We start from the raw sequence: 20,111 nt of genomic DNA, 5'->3' as shown, positions 1-20,111 counted from the left end.
TGTTTTTACTGATTGTACCATTTTAGACAAAGTGACATAATTGTTCTAGAGTAGCTGCTCTTCCTGGTATACCAAGACTAAGACTGCCTAAGAGTCATAGAAAATACTGTGGGCCAGTTGGACTGGGTCAAGTAGGCAACAACTTCTCATCTCCAGTAAATTTAAGTGGTAGGATCTTACAACAGATTCAAAACCCAAAATCCAGCCAGGCGTAGTGGCTCATGCCTGTAATCCCAGCATTTGGAGGGCTGAGGCGGGAAGATTGTTGGGAGTTTGAAACCAGCCTGGGCTACAAAGTGAGCTCAAGCCCCGCCTGAACTGCATAGCGAGACCCTGTCTCAAAAAGATTAAAAAAAAATAGAGGAACTGAGGAAAATGATGGAAACTGTGTATGCTCAACATAGGAAAGAAATAGAATCCATAAATCAGATTCAAGCAAATATTTAGGAGACTAAAAATTCCACTAAAAATATCTGCAGCAGAATAAACTGACATGAGAATAGAATCTCAGACACATAAGACAGATTTGCTACTAGCAATCATGAAAAGAAAGATTTCTTAAATATAGCTAGGAATCATGAGAAATCAATCTAGATGCAGCTGCTAGATGATGCAAAGAAGAGAAACAAGATTGACTGATTGGAGTCAATGAAAAAGCAGGAGATAGCACAAATGATATAATAAATTAACCAGTAACAAGTGCTGGCAGGCTATGGGGAAAGAGGAACCATTTTCCACTGTTGATGAGAATGTAGACTGGTGCAGTCACTGTGGAAATTACTGTGAAGTATCCTCAAAATCTATTACTAGAGGTCCCATTTGACCCAGGTATTTTCCTTCTTCGTATCTTCCTGAAAGAATTAAAAGCATCATTCCACAGTGATATGTGCACACCCATGTTTATAGCAGCATAGGTTTTAACAGCAAAATTTTGGAAACAGCTCTAATGTTCACCAAATCGATAAATAGATAAAGAAGATGTGGGATTTTTTCCATAGAATGCAGTACTCCTCAGTCATAAAGAAGTAAAAACTTGAGACGTTTTTAGCTAAATGGATGCACCCTGAGACCATACTCTTAAGTGAAATAAATTGAACACATATGTGTAAATATCACATTGTTTCTCTGGTGTGAGATATCAAATGTGTAAATAAGGACAAAATGTATGACAGATATTGCAAAATAGGAAGAAAATGGCTCAAATAGGAAGGGGGACTAGGGAGAAGGGAGAGAAATGAAAAGGAAAAAACAATGAGCAAGGAAGGAAGAAATGGAAACAAAGCTTTAGTAAGTAAGAAGAGGAGGGGTTGAAGGGAGGGAAGGGGAAGAGGGAAAAAGATGAATCAAGATGTATCATGTAAAGGCACAAATTCCCTATGATGAATATGATAATTATTTCTAAAATGTACCAATAAGCTTAAAAAAGTAAAGAAAGTCGTTTGTTTAGGGTTCTCATAGTCTTGCATCATTATATATTTTATTTAATGGAATTTATAAGTTGCTAAATTCTGTTTAGTTGTTTTCACTTCAATACGTTCTTTCATTCTTCCTTCCTTCCTTTCTTTCTTTCTTTTTCTTTCGTGCTAGGGGTGGAACCCACTGTTTCCAGCAGGCAAGGTACAACCCCAACTCTTTAATGTAATCTTTATCAGTATGAATAATACATTAGCCATCTAATGTTGCTATGTAGTCCAGGTTGGCCTTGAACTCAAGATATTTCTGCCTCAGCCTCTCATGTGGTGGGATGTACCATGCTGTCCAGCTAACCTTTTTTGGGGAAAAATATGCCTGCAGATTCTACATCTGTGCATTGAGATAATAGTAGATCAAAAATATTCAGAAAAAACAGGAAACAAAGTCAGCACACAATTACCAATAGCTTTACAATATGTCAATAATGAACTTTCTGATAAAGAAATCAAAAACATAATTCCATTTATAGTAGCCTTAAAGAAAGCTAAGAATCATCCTAATTAAGAAGGTAATAAAAATTGCAGAACAATGAAGAAAGAATTTGAGTTAGTTGGGCATGGTGGTGCATGCCTGTAACTCCAGTGTTTGGGAGGCTGAGGCAGGAGGATAGCTGCAACTTCAAGGTCAGCCTTGGCTACAAAGTGAGTTCAAGGCCAGCCTGAACTACATAGGGAAAACCTGTCTCAAAAAAATTGAGTAAGATATTAGGAAATGGAAAGATGTCTATTGTTTATGTTTCAGCAAAACTAATATTGTTAAAATCTCCATATTACCAAAAGCACTACAGATTCGATGCAATTCCTATAAAAATACCAACAAACATCTTCTCAATCTCAAAATTCTTATGTATGCATACACGACCCAGAGTACTCCAAACAATTTTGAGTAAAAGGAGCAAGATGCAAAGCATTACAGTGTTGGATTTCTTATACTACAAAGTCATAGAAACGAAAACAAAGTAGTGCTGGCACAAAAACAGACATGCAGACCAATGAAACAGTATAGAATGCTCAAAATAATCCAGTCAATACATGGGCAAATGAATTGAACACGCACTTCTCAAAAGTACAAACAGCTATTAAGTATATATGAAAATATGTTCACCATCTTTTGCCATTAGAGAAATGCAAATAAAAAACTATATTGACATTTTACCGCACACCAGTTAAAATGGTTATCATCAAGAGCCCAAAAAGTAGCAAGTGCTGCCAAGAATAGCAGGGGTGTCTTCCTTCAGTGTTAGTGGGAATGTAAATTAGTATAACTACTATGGAAATCAGTATGGAAATTTCTAAAGAAAATAAAAATACAAATTCCATTCAACCCAGTTATTTCTCTTCAAGATATCTTCCCCAAAAAGTCTAAGACATCATATCAGAGTGATATATGCATACCCACATTTATAGCAGCATAATTCTCAATAGCTAAGCTGTGGAAACAGCATAGATGCCTATCAACAGATGAATGGATAAAGAAAATATGATGCAGTACTTTTAAGCAACAAAGAGATAAATTATGTCATCTCTAAGAAGATGGATGGAACTGGAGATCATTATTTTAAGCAAATTTAGCTTGTTTTAGAAATTTAAATATCATGTTTTCTCTGATATGAACAATCTAGAAGTTAATTAACAAATTAAAGGTAATAATGATAAGAAAAAATCTGTACATGTTAAGTACAGATATAAATTTATTTTTTAAGAAAAATTAAGCTTTTATTGTTGGTATATAACATTTATTGTTGGTGTATAACATTTATTTTTACTTTTTATTAAGCATTAAGCAATATAGAGATAATTTTAAGTAGTGGGAGAGTGCTGAAGAGATAATTTAAGGTACAGCACATGGTTAATATATGGAAGGACCTATGGTCAATTTGTAGCACCAAGGACAATAGTACACAAGAGGATGTATGTAGCTAATATGTATATGCCACATCTTTTTCCAGCCAGTATTGGAGATTGAACCTGGAGCTACATCCTCAGATCTTTTTTAATTTTTTTAAATCTTGAGACACTATCTCACTAAGTTTCTAAATTGCCCAGACTAGGCTTAAAGTCATAATCTTCCTATCTCAACCTCCCAGAGAGCTGAGATTACAGGCATGTGTACCACTATACCTGAGGCACCGTTTCATATGAAGGACTTGGTACCTGTTTTTGTCACCTTTTCCATTGCTGAGATAAAATAGCCAATACTCACAACTTAAAAAGGAGAAGTTTATTTGGTTCATGGTTTCAGAGGTTTCAGTCCATGATTGGTTGGCTCCAGAAAGGCAGGACATCATGGCAGAAGCATATGGCCAAATGAAGATGGAAACAGAAAAAGAGGCAGTGCCACAGAAGAAGGGGCTATGGCTCATATAATCCAAGGTCACACCTCCATGACCCACCCCGAATGACCCAGATGCCTGCTTTACTAACTCCCTGGATGGCTTCCCAGCCAATCAAGTTGACAGTGAAGCTTAACTGTCATCACATTTGAGAATTTTGGTGTACAAAGGTGTTCCTGGAGCTAATTCCCTGTGGATATTTGCTGGGTGCTAGGCCTCTATGAAGGAACTAGTGGAACAGTGTTTTTCCTCAATCCTCAGAAGCACAGCTCTTTTCCACAGTATATGGCAGGAATTTATTACTGCTCTTAAAGAAAACCATATTCAGCAGCAGAGGACAGTGCTTTGATCCCTTTTTACCAGATGAAACAATCATCAGACTTGAAATTCTAGATGTTCTTGTCCCGTTTAATGTTTATGGCAATCATGAAGTTCAAGGCAGGAAATTAAGGCACCAGCTATCCATATAGTTACTTGTTACCCACGAAGCAGATAAAACTGAGCAGAATAGCACACCACAAAGTCTGAGATCTTCTGTGCAAGTAACGGCAAGTAGAATTGTTTTTTAGGGCTTCTGCATACATGGAGATTTCCACAGCTGCAGAATGAACTACTGCAGAAGTACATGCTGTGCACAACATCTACAATTTAGTAAAGCTGGAAAGAATTTTATTTTTGTAAAAACGAAATGGGGTGTGGCTCATTTTCTTGCCAAAGGGCTATTTTATTCCAAGACACTGGTGTCTGCTGACCTTCATTTATAGGCTGAGCAATGTCCTATTTAAGTAAAATTAACTCACAGTGGACTCTTTTTCTTTTCTTTTTTTTAGTATACAATAATTATTGCAAAGAAATAACAATGTTTAAATGAGAGTTGTTCTTAGTTTAGATTTGATTATGTTGGGGTACAAGTGAATGTCTTAGTTTGTACATATTTTAAATTTAGAAATTATTTTATGTTAAGAGAAAAAGATCATGTTTAAGCTCATTTTTGACATGTAAGTATATTTTTAGGTTTCATGAGAACTGATATTACTTTTGAGCATTTCTCTTCTGCTAGATGGCAGGAGTATATTATCTATATTTTTAGCCTAAGCACCTAACAGTCCTGTAATCTCAGTTATTCTGAAGACTGAAGTTTGAAGCCAACCTAGGCAACTTATTGAGGCATCGATTAAAATAAAAAAAAATAAGGGCAAGAATGTATCTCAGCAGGAAGGTCTTGGGTACAATCCTCATTAACGGGGCAAGCGGGAGGGAGAGACAGAGACAGAGCCAGAGAGAGATTGTTAGTTGAATGAATGATGAAACCATTTATAAATAGACAAAGGTATTGCCTGTGTTGCCCCTTGCTTAATTACTGTTCTGTCTGATAGTACCTAAGTACTATCTCAATATGTACTTGAGAATTCTTGGCACATTTAAAAGTTTTCCTGACTTTTATATCTATTTTATCAAAGGTATATAGGTCTTCTTTTATATAATACGTATTTTCAAGGGGTACTATACCAACATATTATTGTTCTCTTCATCCTTACACAAATCTCTTAAGGAATTTTTGCCCTTCTGTTAGCACCTATAAATATAGTCTAGCTTGCTTTTTTCTGAGAACAAACTAAAGCCAGAACATCACTTTGATTTAGAATAAAATACCAAATGCATCATTTGGCTTGTATTTTTGAGGATGTACATCTGTCGGTATGTTTTTTGTTGTCTACATTTAATGAAAATTTGGTTCTATTTGCTTTTAAATTATATTATAGAATAAAATATAAAATTCTATTCATAACAACTTGTAAAAATGACTCAACTTTAGCTTTAAGCTGGAAATCTACAAGTTGCTTAAAATACTTGTTGACTGTGTCAATATGCTTCATTTTCTGGTTTTTGTTTTTGAAAGCTTCCATTAGAGAAAACGGAAATCATAAATTAAAGATTAATATGTTCTAGATTCACCCATTTCCAAAGTCCACATGTCATCTTGGAATAATATTGACCTAATTTATAACCTCTGCCTTCCCCAGTGTTTTATATTTTCAGTATTGTCTGTTTTCCTATTTTTATCCAGAAGTGAACTTTCTAACATTTGCATTTCTACTATTTATCTTGTGAAAACACTGAAATATTGAAACTGCCCCCCTCCTCCTAAATCATGCATAGACACTACCTATTACCTTTCATCTTATTTAAGCTGTATTTGTTAGTGGCAGTGCGTTTACAATGGTTTCTGTAACTTATTAAGAGTCATGTTTCCAATTTTCCCTTGAAGAGTAGTTCTTTAAACTGTTGGATGGCATATTCTCACAAAAAAATGAATTAAATGATAAACAGGTTTCTGAGCTAAGCAAGAAAGGTCCTGTAATCCAAAACACTGCTAAAACCTTCTACATTCACAATGAAAAGAAATAGAAAGCACTATTTTCATGATGCTATCAAATTAAACAAAAAGTTAACTATTTTCTTTATCTCATGGTGATATTTGGGGGAAAAGAGATCAAATTAGAAAAATGCAGAAGTAGAGATTATCTGACAAAGATCACCTAAAACAATGTACCTGGCCTATAAATGTAATCATTTAATGAGCACCTACTATATAATTAACTACTTTATATATGTTTCATTTAATTGTAAGATAAACAATGAAAATCAAGTGGTATTATCTCCATTTTATGGATGGGGAAACTGAGGTTTAGTAGAGTTACAAAATCTCTCCTATGCCAAAGAAGTGTGACATGGCAAAGTCATTGGAACTAATATTTTATGTTAAAATCCATTCTATGAAACATAGCATATACATGATCCTCCTAACAAGAGCAAAACCAAAAAGCTGATGCTAACAATGTGCTTTTGGGTCTGGCAAACCTTCTTCTGTGTCACCATGGAGTGTCAAGACCAATGAGGTCCTTAGCTAAGTTGATGAACTATACAGGAAGAGAGGAAACACCAGGGAAGAGTCTGTGGAGCCTTTAGGGTAAGCTGAGGGGTGATATGCAATGTAAAATGAATCATTCAAATACACAAATATTTGTCACTTGCTTGTAATTGAGTGAGTCACCATATGTACTGACACTAGGAACAAAGTAAGTAGCAACATCAGAATTTTTATAATTATCTATCTTGTTATATTTTTTTTTAAACCTGAATACCCAGCTCTTAAGAGGCTCGGGCAGGAGAATCACCATTAGTTGGAGGCCATCCTGGGCTACATAGTGAGTTCAGGGTCAGTCTAAACTACATAGCAAGACCCTGTTTCACAAAGAAAAGGAAAAAAGAAAGAAAAAAAGAAAAAAGAAACCTGAATGAAATAAGTAATATCAAAGTAATTTGAGAGATCAATTGCCTGAGCCAAAAGGACCTATCAACAGTCATATAACTAACTCCGGGATAAAATTGTCTCTAGGATACTGTACTGAAGTTTTATAGCAACTTGATATGTGAAGACTACTTAAAAACAGATCTGTCTCCCTTCCTCCATTAACAGTTCCTTTCCAAAAATAGAATTTCCTATAATTGCATATTCCACAGGAGTCTACTTCATCTTGCTATGCACTTGTTAACTGATTCAGAGGAAACCAAAACATTTCAAGACACAAACTTCATCTAAACCAGGTTCAGCTTAAAGTCACATATGATAGAGCATACTACATAAGGAACAGCCTTTTTTTTTATAGTGCTGGAGGTTGAACCCAGGTCATCACTTATGCTAGACAAGTGCTCCACCACTGAGCTATACCTCAACCCAATGCTTTCTTTTTGTTTAAACCAGTGTTTAAATTTTAAATACCATCAAAAGAATTCATCTTTAAAATGATCTTGGCAATTTTTCTTCTATAACATAATCAACTAGCTGCACAAGTATTTATGCCCCAAGATGTTCACATAAGCATTATCAATAAGAACTGGAAACAGCTTATATGCACTAAAAACTTAATAAAATTATTAAGTGTTCATTATGTAGCATATTATACAGTAAATATTCATTATATAGTATATCATAGGGTAATTTTATAATACTTTCAAAAATATTTAATTACGTGAAAAAATGTTTACAAGATCATGCACTTGCTTAGTATGTGTGAGCCCCTGGATTTGAGCTCAAGCACTTAAAAATTATAATGCACAACTTACATACTCTTATTTTTTTTCCCTTTCTTTTCCTTGAAAAGGAGACTGGAATATGAACAGGTCTTCATTTGCACTAGGCAAGTACTGATATCACTGAGCTATTATATGCTTAGTATGCAATTTTTAAAAATATTTCTCCATATGTGAAATGAATACACAAAAATATAAACAGATATACAATTGTAGTTTCATTTTCTTTACTAAAAACTCATGCTTTCCTCTAATTTTCACAATGATCTTTTATTTTTACAATCCAAAGCAAAAGTATTAAACATATCTTAAGTAGCCAGGCACAGTGGCACATGCCTGTAACCCTGGCACTCTAGCTGGAGCCTAAGGCAGGAGGATCATGTGGAGTTCAAAGTCACTCTCTGAGTTCAAGACTGGCTTGGACTACATAGTAAGATCCTGTCCCAAAACTATAGAAAAAATACATAGCCCCCCAAGTGCACTACTTATGATACTTTGCTAGCAGATTAATTCCAACATAGCATATACTAGGGCAATAAAATGCACTCTAGGAAAAACTTCATATCATCACCTTTGGGCAACACTTTGCAACCTAAACTTGAGCTGATATACTAGCTCAAAAATATCAAAAAGAACAAATAAATGGCAAAATTTGATACAAACAAATTAAGACACACTAAAACTTAAAAATTATACTCATCTTGGCTGGAATTGCAGCTCAGTAGTAGAGCATGTATGTAGCACGAATGAGCCCTGAGTTCAACATCTAAAAATTACACAATGAAAGACAATGTATTATCTAGTGCAAGAATGACTAAATGCAACACTAGGTAGTTAGAACATATAATGTACAAAACAATAATATGAATATTAAAGGCTATTATACTGCCTTAATATTTTATTTTATGGCTAGTAAAACATACAAACACATACATGCATGTCTATGTGTATATCATAGGTGAAGATATTTAAAGTTCTATTTTCAATGAATGGGATACAATATTGTAAATATTTTTTCTACTGAACCTTTTAAACCAGAGATAGTAAAAATAAGAGATCAGACTTTACAAAAGAATGATTTCTAGCAGAACAATGAACCTACTCTATAGAACTCCTCATGATACCTGGTTATTTTCTAGTCATTTAACTCAAGGACTTTGCCTAGTTTGTGTTAATTAAGTACTCTTACTTGACAAATGATACTGTACCAAATGTTGTTAAATATAATTTTAACTGGCAAAATAAAAAGCACAATAATTCAAAGAATGGTAGTTATAGAACCATCATATAATTTGCAAAATGAGAATATTGCAAATTAACTCCAAGCTAACAATTTTGAGTGTGGAGGTTGAAAATAATCTCAGAATTGATCTAATTCAATACGTATGTATTTTAAATAGAAAATTCACATTAACTTGTCACATTTGCTGTTACTGATAGCATACCACTGAAATATAGATTATCTCCTCCTGATGCACTTCTCCATACTTATATCTTATCCCTTTTCGAATGCAATTATGAAGAGAAATTCTTGAATTTTCATGAGCAGTTTTGTACACCTATCATGGGAAATTATAAAACTAAGAATAAAATATGACAAGCTAATAGACTGTAATGATTACCAGTGGAGGCCAAAATATTGCTTAGTAAAAATAACCACCAAATTAATGACTCTACTGGGCTTCTTTGTATAATATTTGATGCAAGAGATGTAAGAACATATTACATGTAGATTTCTATTCTCATCTATTCCTCTTATTTTTTAATTGCATCATAACTGGCATTATTTTGCCTTTGTTTTATTTTTTTGTACGAGGAATCGAATTCAGGACATTGTACTTGCCAGGTAGACACTGTGCCACTTAACTACATCCCTGCCTTCCCTTTGCTTTTACAATTTTTTTTTTTTTTTTTTTTGGTCTTTTTCCTTTTTATCGGTACCGGGGATCGAACTCACGACTGCCTGCTTGCAAGGCAGGCGCTTATGCCGCTGAGCTAAATCCCCAGCCCCTGCTTTTACAATTTGATGGCTGGAAAATTTTTACAGACACGTAAAAATGTGGCAAGAGAAATGATGAGAACACTGCCATTTCTGTAAACACTCTTCTTCTCCTCTTCCTTCTTTTTCTCCTCCTCCTCCTCCCTTTTCCTCTTCCATTTCCTCTTCCCCCTCCTCCTCTTCCTCTTCTTTTTCAAGTGGTATTGGGGATTAAACCCAGGACTTGCCTATGCCAGAGCATTAGGCCACACACAGTGCCTCTCTGAAAACTCTTGTTAAGGCGTCGGTATTGGTATGATATACTACTACAGTACGTTAAATTTATATAGCACCTGTCTGCCAAAGAGTCAAAACTTCACAGAGCTCACTTATCCTGTCAGCATGACTGTGAAGTGTGTAGATTGGAAACAGATGACTTCAAAATAAAGCAAAATCCAGATAAGACCACAGAGAACTGCAATGATTTACTGAAGATGAACTATTTGTCCAGGCTGCAGAAGCCTAAAAGATTCCAAATTCCATACCCAATACTTTTTTCAACTAATAGCACTACCTTCTCATCAAGCACATTTCTAAGCTTTTAAGAAAATTTCAGCTTTCTCACATCATAATATCAGCAAATTTACTGCACCAAGAGTCTAATGGTACATCCATATTTTATAGAACTGACATCAGTCATAGATAAGTCTCTGGAAATCACCTTCCCTCAATAGCCATCAATTTGTCAATAAGCTATTTAGCTTAGTTTGATAGAGTTTCATCAAAATATGGAAAAGCAAGGTCTGGGGGGATGTAAATTGGTGGTAAAGCACCTGCCTAGCATGAGCGAGGGCCTGGTTCCATCTCCAGTACTGCAAAGGAAAAAATCAACTAATAAATACAACTGGAAAATTCAGATTATAAGTAGTTTAAAAAACAATTTTAGCCAACCAAAATCCTTGACTCTTATTCTATGAATGAGAACATGCTTGTTATCTGGTACATACATATACTCAATGTAAGCTATCAATATAATAATTTTCAGTGACTTTGTCAAGGTCAAACTCTGAGTCAGTGGCAGAGCCATGTATAAAATCTAGTTCCTCTGAAACCAAGTCCAACATTCATCTGTCTCCCTTAGTATTTTCATATAATCACCGATGCTACCTCATCCCTGAAACAGCTTATATTTACACTTTTCTTTCAAGTGCTAATATGGCAAAATTCAGCACTGCAGAATAAAATTTACTGTAAATTTTTGAAATTGTCTATCCCTAAGTAAAATAAATCAATCCCGTAAGACCCATAAGACTGACTTTTAATGATTAGAGTTTCCATAACCTTAACCAAAGCCTTGTCATAACTAAAAACAGTGGTAACTACTGGTATCTAAAAGAGATTCCAAAGAGCAGTGGTAATGAGCACCTGTAATCCCAGCACTCGGAGGCTGAGGCAGGAGGATCACAAGTTAGAGGCCTTCCTCGGCTACACAGTGAGTTCCAAGTTAGCCTAAACTACATAGTGAGACCCTGTCTCAAAAAAAAAAAACCCTATAATAAACAAATAAACATACTTCCAACACTGTAATACAATCAGAATGTTTTTGAAGCCTCAAACACATTGAAGGTACATTACATGGTAGATTGCACTTTAGAGTAATTATGCAGACTCAAAACATAACCCAGCTGTTTTCTTCTAACCTGAGCTTTATTATTTTCACAGATCAAAATTTTTTCCCTCTAGATCACTTTTCACCGAAAGGAAAACTGTCATATGAGGTAGTATGAAATGATTCTAAAAACAGATTGTCCTGTTATTGATAGATGTTCATTTTTAAATTTTATTTTATACTAGTTATTTTTAGAATCTGTACCAAACAGCAAAATCAGGGTATGGTGTGAAATATACATTTTATCTAGATTATACCAGATCAAACACACATTCATATCTTTATCATGTGCTAAAACTATTATGTCAATAAATTTTGTGCAAAGTCAAGTAGAAATAATGCCTAAATCATAATTATGCAATAACAGTAAGTGGGCTTTCTTTTTTTCCCTGTCAGTTTCACCAAACAGAATTACTGTAGTACTTAGAGTACCATGATCAAGCTGCCCTTTTCAGCAACAGTCATATTGTTTGCCTAGGAGAAAAGTTTCATTGGGTTTCTGATAGTGCCCGGGATACTGACATTGTGCCAATATAAATAGTCACAGTCAAGTTTAATATGCCTATTACCATTTGTAGAGGAGACTTAACTTCACAGTATTACACATCAGTTATAATTAATTCTTCTCCCCAAAATGCCATAAGCTTGGCTGTTTTTAGCAAGTACATATACAGAGCATCAGGCTAAAGACTTTGGACTTTAATGCTGGTTATATTAAGTCGAGGCATAATAAACTGTATTCACCTTCCCATCCCAGGTAAAGAAAGGGGTTGGGCTATATCTAACAGTAGAAATGAAGAATTAGACTCACAATTCACTAAATTTCCTATGTACCTCTGAAAAATGAAGTCAGGAATACTGAAGGAGTTTTTAATTTTTGTTTGGTTGATCTTTGATTTTTTTGGCAGAGCTGGGAATTGAACCCAGCACCTTGCACATGCCAAACAGGTGCTCTACCACTGACTCCCGCCCTTGAGAGTGGTATTAAACCAATGATCACCCCAAGACAATGCTATAGCCTAGTGATGATTCTGTTTTGATATGATTTCACAACATTTGAAAAAGAACTTATCTCTTGGGACTGGGGGTGTAGCTCAGTAGTAGAGTGCTTGACTGAATGTACAAGGCCTCGAATTTCATCTCCAGTACCAAAAAACAAAACAAAATAAAAGTAAAAAGAAAAGGAAAGGAAAGAGAAAGAAAAAAAGAAAGAATTTATTTCTCTACTACTGAAGCCTAGTTGGATAGTACCACCTTGATTTAAGGTTAAACATTTATTAGGAGTTCAGTCGAAAATTATGTTGTCACCTCACATCCACTTGAGGTGATCTATCTACTAGTGTGGTTAGCTCTAGTAGTTCAGGTACAGTTTAAATTCTTTTACAGCCAATCTGTGCCATTAGGTTAGCATGGGGTTCAGAACTACGTGTTTTTAGGTAGTTTTTGCCTTCAGGCTCAGAAACCTATGCACAGCAAGAAAATGAAGTCCTCAAGTCATTCAGAAGTGACTATTGTAAATATAAAGGACTTGGGGCAACAAAACAAAAAATACAAAGCCAACTCTCTTAAATAGTCCCAGTTTTGTTTTTATAGTTTCTGTGCTAGTTGTTTTCAAGACTGTGTATTAACAGGATCCATTTTTTTGTAATTAAGTAAAGCTTTTAAATTCCTGCTCATGGAGATTCCTCTGCCTGTTTCCTTAATCTGCAGTATGTAATCTAAATAGCAAAAGTACCATGTTTTCCCAGCAATAATCTTAATTTGGGCCTCATGGATGGGTATAGGATAACATGGGAATGTTGTTTTGGGTCCTCTCTTTATTCTAACCAAAGCATGGACAAGCATAAAAAGCCCAACCAACTTTATTTGTCAAATCTAGTGTCAACTGTTTTTGGCTACAATTTCTGATTTGGTTTATTCCAAACCACAAATAACTGATGGTTAATTTTAGTCGAGAAATTATCCATCACCTATAAGCAAATGCCCAATATGTAGAATGGTTTACTTAAAATACAGGCCAGGCCAAGGAATATGCATAAAGCCCTTGAAAAGGAAAACTCTGTCTTATGGAATATTGCTCCAAATCTAGCATTTAGTAACGTAATGGGCCAGGGTAGAAGAACAACTTTTCCTAGAGAATAATTCAAAAGATATTTTTAAAATTTCAAAAAGCCATAAAGAGATTTCAGGGGGACTAAGGAATAATGTGTCTGTCCCACCACAAAAAAAGTGTCAAGACTTTATCTTAAAAACAGCTCCTGTTTTCATTTTGGATAAAATTGGAGCATCAAATTCCCTTTCTGTTCAATCATCCAAAGGCAAGAATTCCCCTGAGTGGAGGCTAGGTCACCCATCCCCACTTTGTGGAGTTTTTGGAATATGGGCCTCAGCCATTACATTCCATTTTTAAAGTCAAATGAAGTCATGTGACCATTACCCTACGGGGATCAGAGACTTGGGGCACGTGATGCCAACTGACCTGTGTGTGGAACTTGGCCTCTTAGCTGGAATTCACAGTAAACTGCACCTCAGACATCAAGCTTAGGCTCCTAAATACAGTACATTTTGTCATTCAAGTGTACGAAGTGCTTACTCCTCAATAGGTTCTAATTTCACTTGCATTTCCTACCTACTGTGGCAAACCACGTTCCCCTTTTCTCTCCACATCCACCCCCAGCAGGCTGGGCACTCCCATTGTCAGGCGTCTGATCCCCAAAGGCGAGGTTCCCGAACTCAATTCCAAGCTGGTCCTTCTGCACTTCTGCGGATGCTGAACACCTCAGGTGAGAAGGAACATCGCGGACGGGAAGTGTCAGCTGCTGTTAACCCACTCCACCTTCCCAGCTAGGACAGGCTCCCGAAGGGAGCCTGGCTAGCTGTAGGAACCGCCAGCACTTTACGGCAGCTGCGGCGGTGGCGGCGGCAACTTTGGGACTGGCGAGAAGCCAAGTCGGGGGCGGTCGGCGCCCCCAGTCCTTCAGAGCGCTTAAGTACTGCGGGTGGAGAAAAGCAAACACTGGCCGAGCGCAGCTGTGCGGGGGAAGGGGCGACTTAACCCCCTCCCTTCTGTTCAGCTTCCTAGGGAGCCCCATAGGTCTTGGGCTGCTGCAGCCGCGACCGTGCGCTCTGGGCGGCAGAGCCAAAGGAGCTGGGCATGGGGCAGACACGCGGCATGGGGTCCGGGGAGAGGAGAATGGAAAAGTGCTGCCCTGGTGGCCCGAGCATGTTGTGCTACTGAAAGAAAAAAAGTGCTTACTCATAGGAGACGCGGTGCGATCACGACGCTCTGGGTATTGGCAAGGGAGGGAAGCAGGCAGAAGGCAGGCGACTCAAGCCAAGTTCCTTTCCCCGGCCCTGGCACTCCACCCCCGCCCCGCTCCAAGCCTCGGGGTCGGCGCAGACCCGCCGGGACACCAAGGCCGGCTTGTGGGAGAATGGGGACTTTGCGGGCTGCCGGCTCCGGGATTTTCTGAGTCTGGGCGGGCGGCAGGGGGTAGCAGTGGCTGGAAAAGGACAGCAGAGGGAAGTTAGGCACTCGGTTTACACTTCTGGGCCAAGGCGGGGGAAGGTAATCTGGGCAAGGGTTGGCGTCAGCGACTCCAGACCAAGGTGGGCAACAAGTTAAGAGCAACTAGAGAGAAAGCATCGTCTTCTATAGTGGAGGAGTGCTTGCGGCGAGGAGCCCTCGGTCACTCCCTCCCAGCTCCGTAGCGAGTGATAGCCAGAGCGCCCAAGGGCTCCGACCGCAAAGTCTCCGACCTCTGTCTGGTCCCTGTCCCCATTCCCCAGTGCGAGGCACGTTTCTGTTGAGTTTCTCTGAGATGCTCTCCTCAGTACCCACTCCCGCCCATGCCCAGGAAAGTCGCTTCCCGGACTTGCAAACCACTTACGTAGAGTCACAGAATCCCCCGGTCTGGCCCGACAACCTCCGACCAGCGCACTCACGCAACTTCTGCCCCTTGGAATCTTTGCAGCTGCGGTTCTAAAGCCAGCGCTCCCTCCCCTCCTGCCAGCCCCCTCCGCCCTTCGGCCGCCGCCATTGGCTCGGGTGGTGCAGGCAGTCGGCCTGGGAACCAGGAAGGGGATTGGGCCACGAGCCTGTCATATCAACTGGGTGGGGAGCTGGGAGAATGGGCACCGGGTTAGGCAGCCGAAAGGATGGGAACTGTATGTAACTCTGAGGCAGGGAGCAGCTGTACTGATTCTCAGCACCTAATTCTCCTCTCTCTGCTTGGGCTAAGAAAAAGAAGTTCGCAGTGCTTGGCTTGGAGTACAAGTTCAAAAAAAATGTTTGGAAGAACCGAAAATATGGAAATGTCGGTACTCAAATTTGAACACGGTCTGTGGAGGAGGGAAAAACACAATTGCTCCTGGAATCATGAACAGAATCACCCATGGGAAGGGAGGGGCATTGCTAGTTTCATCTGCTTTCATCTGCCTAGGTGCCAAAGGACTCCTAGGGAAATCTCAGGAACTGTCCCTTTCTTTGAGAAGTGAAGAGAGCACAACAGGCAGGGCAAGGCTCTCCCGCTTTTGGCTTCCACTCAGGTAAATTGTTGACCAAAATATTTGTCTGAGAGATTTGTTCAGGAAAGGATTGAGAGGTGGAGGTGAAAGTAACTTGATTCCACTCTTTGATTCCAGTCGATTTCCATCAGTTTTCTTCAGAGAAAACCTGGAGACTGCTCCAATTTACCAGCATACCATTTCCTCTATTCCTCTGCCTAAGAGACTGCCGCCTTGTCATAGCTGACTTCTTTCATTAATGCATTCAGAGGTTTCCCCTCCTTATCTGCATTCCAATCCTTTGGCTCATCCCAGTTCCAAAATCAGCTTGGGAGGACCAGTGTCTGAGGCATTCTTCAGGGTCAGGTCAAGTCGCTGACTTGTGGGACAGCTGTAGGAAACAAGTCTAAGCTCTTTCCTGTTGCAGTCGCAACCAGTTTTGTTGAGGAAATATGTGCTTCGGAAGTTTTGTAAAGTTTAAAGTTGCTTCAGTTAAGGCCAATTTTACATACAGCAGGAAAATGCTAAATTAAGAGAAATGTAAAGATTGACTGCTCTTGTAAAGGAAGCTCTCACCTGATCTTCTATTATGCCTTTTCTTAGAGAAATGTACCGATAGTGAGGGTTAGGGCTTCCCAAAGGAGGAACAGAGGAATTCACACACTGCTGAAAGGCCAGACTAGCAGAGAAGGTTTGGGCATTAGGAAAAAGTCTCATTAAATATTAATTAATGATTAACCCACTGGATGAACTTATGAAAGGCACAGGAAGGTGAAAAAGAAATGAAAGGGCAATCATGCTTTCAGAAACATTAAATTTGTGTTTGAGAGATTTTGTACTGGGTCAGGTTTGGGTCAGTATATAAACACCAACCTCAACATGTTGGCATTGAACTGAACATGCAGGACGTTGTGGCACACATTCACAGTGGTCTGTGAAATGAGATTTCTAGTTTTCAGGAATTGGACCAAGGCTTGGAGTAGTTTTAGGAATTCTTTACACAAAATTTCTAGCTCCACTAAATAGAGAGACAGTGTTTCACCCTTTTGGTATCTGCCAGCCACGCTTAGAGAACTTCTACCGTTTTAAAATGTTAATTATAGTAGCTGTAGCATAAAGGGGCTGCTGGTCTCCCAGTGCAAACTTATTTGTATCTTTTTTATTTGTTTTTTAAGTTTTAGCATTTATAGTAAGTCAAAATATAAAAATTCCACTCATATACCATTGACATGTTCCTGTTTTTTACTTAGAAGAGCTTACATGGAAGCTCTGGTTTAACAAAAGTCTTTGATCATCACTAACACTGAAGATGTTAGGCTTCAAATTCTATTTTAATAGTAAGTACTACCACCCATAATTTCACAGCTCTGGAGTCTCCAGGGGATAGAACTACCTATTGTTTCAGTAACTTTGCAGCAGATAAAGTGTACCTTACACACAGAAGCATGTATTTGAATTCTAGTTAAGATTCCTGTTTAACAAGTCTAACAATATAATCCAGGTAGAACTCCTTTTTAATGAGTACTATTAAGATAGCCAATTTGATGTTAACTAAGCTACCTTTGTGTTGTCCAAAAGCTAAAGACTCATAGTCCAGCATTTTCCTCTTTAATAAAACTGACAAAATTCTAGATTCCATTTCTTTATGATCTCTCAAACCATCAATTTAATTCACTTAGGATCAGCCAAAAAATAACCCAAAACTGATAATTTTCTTAGTTACATAAAAAGCTTCCACAGATGATCTTTAGGATCTCTTCCAGCTTTTTATAGACAAGTTATAGACTCTAATTTTTCTTTACCACATCTTGTATAATTCCCCACAACTAGGAGTTCAGCAGATGTTCGTTGAACTAATGGTTATTTTATGGATCTATTATTGTAATACAATAGCAACAGCTATATATAGGTCTCTCATAGACTCTAAAAAATTGCACCTTTTGTTTCCATCTGCAGCTTTTATTCTCACATGTCTTTGTAATGAATGACCTTAAATAAGTCGCAAAAATGTTTCTAGAGTAAGATGGATTCTCAGTACTGTTTTAATTTCGTTTCTCCCAAATGGCCAGCAGTGTTGAACATTTCTTCATGTAATTATTGGCCAGTTGTACTTCTTCATCTGAGAAGTGTCTATTCATTTCAGATGCCCAGTTTTTGACTGAGACTTTAAATATAGGAAGTCTAATTTTTTTTAATTCTTTAAGTATTCTAAACATTAGTAGTCCTTTGTGTAAGGAGTAGCTGTCAAATATTTTTCCCTATGCTGTAGGTTGTCTATTCACTCTGTTGGTGGTTTCTTTTGCTGCACAGAAGTTTTTAAATTCGATGTGATGCCATTTGTTGATTTTTGGTATTATTTCTTGTGCAGATGCAGTTCTGTACAGAAAATTTGCCTACTTTTGTATCTTCAAGAGTTTTAATAATTTTTTTCTTCCAGCAGATTTTTTCTGCTTTAATATTTAGACCTTTGATTCATTTTTATTTTTGTTTATTGCATGGTAAGAGATATGGGTCTAGCTTCAATCTTCACTTTTGCAAATATAAGTTAGCAGAAGGTGCCTACAGTTGTTTCTACATCCTCTATTCCGTTGCCTGGAGTTATTTCTACATTCCTCTCTTCTGTTACATTGATCTACAAGTTTGTTTTGGTTTGTTTTGCTTTGTTTTTGTCAATACCATTCTGATTTTTATCACTGCAGCTTTGTAGTGTAATTTGAAGTCTGAGATTTTGATGTCACCGTGACTTGCCTTAGTTACCCTGAATTGCTTTAGCTAGTCTCTGTATCTTCTGGCTCCATATGAATTTTAGGGTTGCTTTCTCTAGTTCTTTTAGATATGTAAATTTTACCCAGCTGTTTTCCTCTTGGGCATCTTCTGAAAAGAATTAAAAGCATCATGTCACAGCAATAGATGCACTCTCATGTTTATAGCAGCAGTTTCTAATAGCCAAATCCTGGAAACAGTCAAATGCCTGTCATTTGAGAACTGGAGAAAGAAGGTGTGGTTATTTTAAAAATACAAATGGAGTACTACTTTGCTACAAAGAAGGATAAGCTTGAGATATTCCTAGGTAAACAGATGCACCTTGAGACCATGCTGTTAAGTGAAACAAATTGGGCACACATATGTAAGTACCACATTGTTTCTCTGATGTGAGAAACTTTAAGTGTAAATAGAGATCAAAATATATATTAGGTATTGTGAAATAGGAAAAATGTTTGAATGGGGACAGGAAACAAGGGAGGGAAGGGTAAAAAAAGTGAGAAAATAAGGAAAATTGGAAACAAAACTTCTGTAGAAGAGGCATGGAGGATGGGTTAAAGGGAGGGTAGGGGAATGGGAAAAAAGAATCAAGTTATATCATGCACAGGTACAAATTCTCTATGATGAATGTGATCATTATGTGTATCTGAAATGTGCCAATAAAATATGAGTGTGGAAAAAATACTATTGATTTTTGATTGTGATTAGGGAAAATATGTGTAACAATTTTGGAATTATGGCCATTTTGACTATACTGGTTCTGCTTATCCAGGAGCAGAGAATATCTTTTCATTTTCTGATGTCCTCTTCAATCTCTTTTCCTTTTTTTAAAAACAGTAATGTAGTTTTCCTTGTGAAAGTCTTTCCTTTCTTGGATAGGTTAATTCATAAGTATTTCATTGTTTTGATGCAATTGTGAAAGGTATCAGTTCTCTAATTTTATTTCCTGTGAGTTTATTACTGGTGTACAGAAATGTTATTGAGTTTCGAGTGTTGGCTTTGTATCCTGTGATGTTGCTGAATTTTATTAATTCTAGATGTGTTTGATGGAGTTTTTGGGTTCTTCTGTGTAGAGAATCACGTCACCTGTAAATAATGATAATTGACTTTTTCCTTGTCTATCATATCTCTTTTATTGCTTTCTCTTGTCTAACTGCTCTGGCTAACATTTCAAGAACTATATTGAACAGCAGTGCTAATAGTCGATATTTTAACTTGTTCCTGATTTTAGAAAGAAAGTTTCCAAATTCTCACCATTTAGTATGATGTTGAATGTTGGTTTGTTATAGGTGGCT

The 20,111-nt window shown here is 37.4% G+C and overlaps 1 protein-coding gene across 2 annotated transcripts in view; it reads right to left on the bottom strand.

The window, feature by feature from the left end:
- Pls3 (plastin 3) overlaps positions 1-15,590 on the bottom strand; it is a 92,900-nt gene extending 77,310 nt beyond the window's left edge. For both annotated transcript variants that reach the window (XM_063246299.1, XM_063246302.1), the window contains exon 1: positions 15,438-15,590. The gene's annotated coding sequence lies outside the window, so the exon portion shown is untranslated. The remainder of the gene's footprint in view (positions 1-15,437) is intronic.
- Positions 15,591-20,111: the final 4,521 nt, after the last annotated feature.

Source organism: Cavia porcellus, unplaced genomic scaffold (assembly GCF_034190915.1).
Source record: "Cavia porcellus strain 051 isolate PalLab524CR breed Dunkin Hartley unplaced genomic scaffold, mCavPor4.1 scaffold_3, whole genome shotgun sequence".
In the NCBI taxonomy this organism is placed as follows: domain Eukaryota; kingdom Metazoa; phylum Chordata; class Mammalia; order Rodentia; family Caviidae; genus Cavia; species Cavia porcellus.
This window is presented reverse-complemented; position numbering and strand designations above follow the sequence as displayed.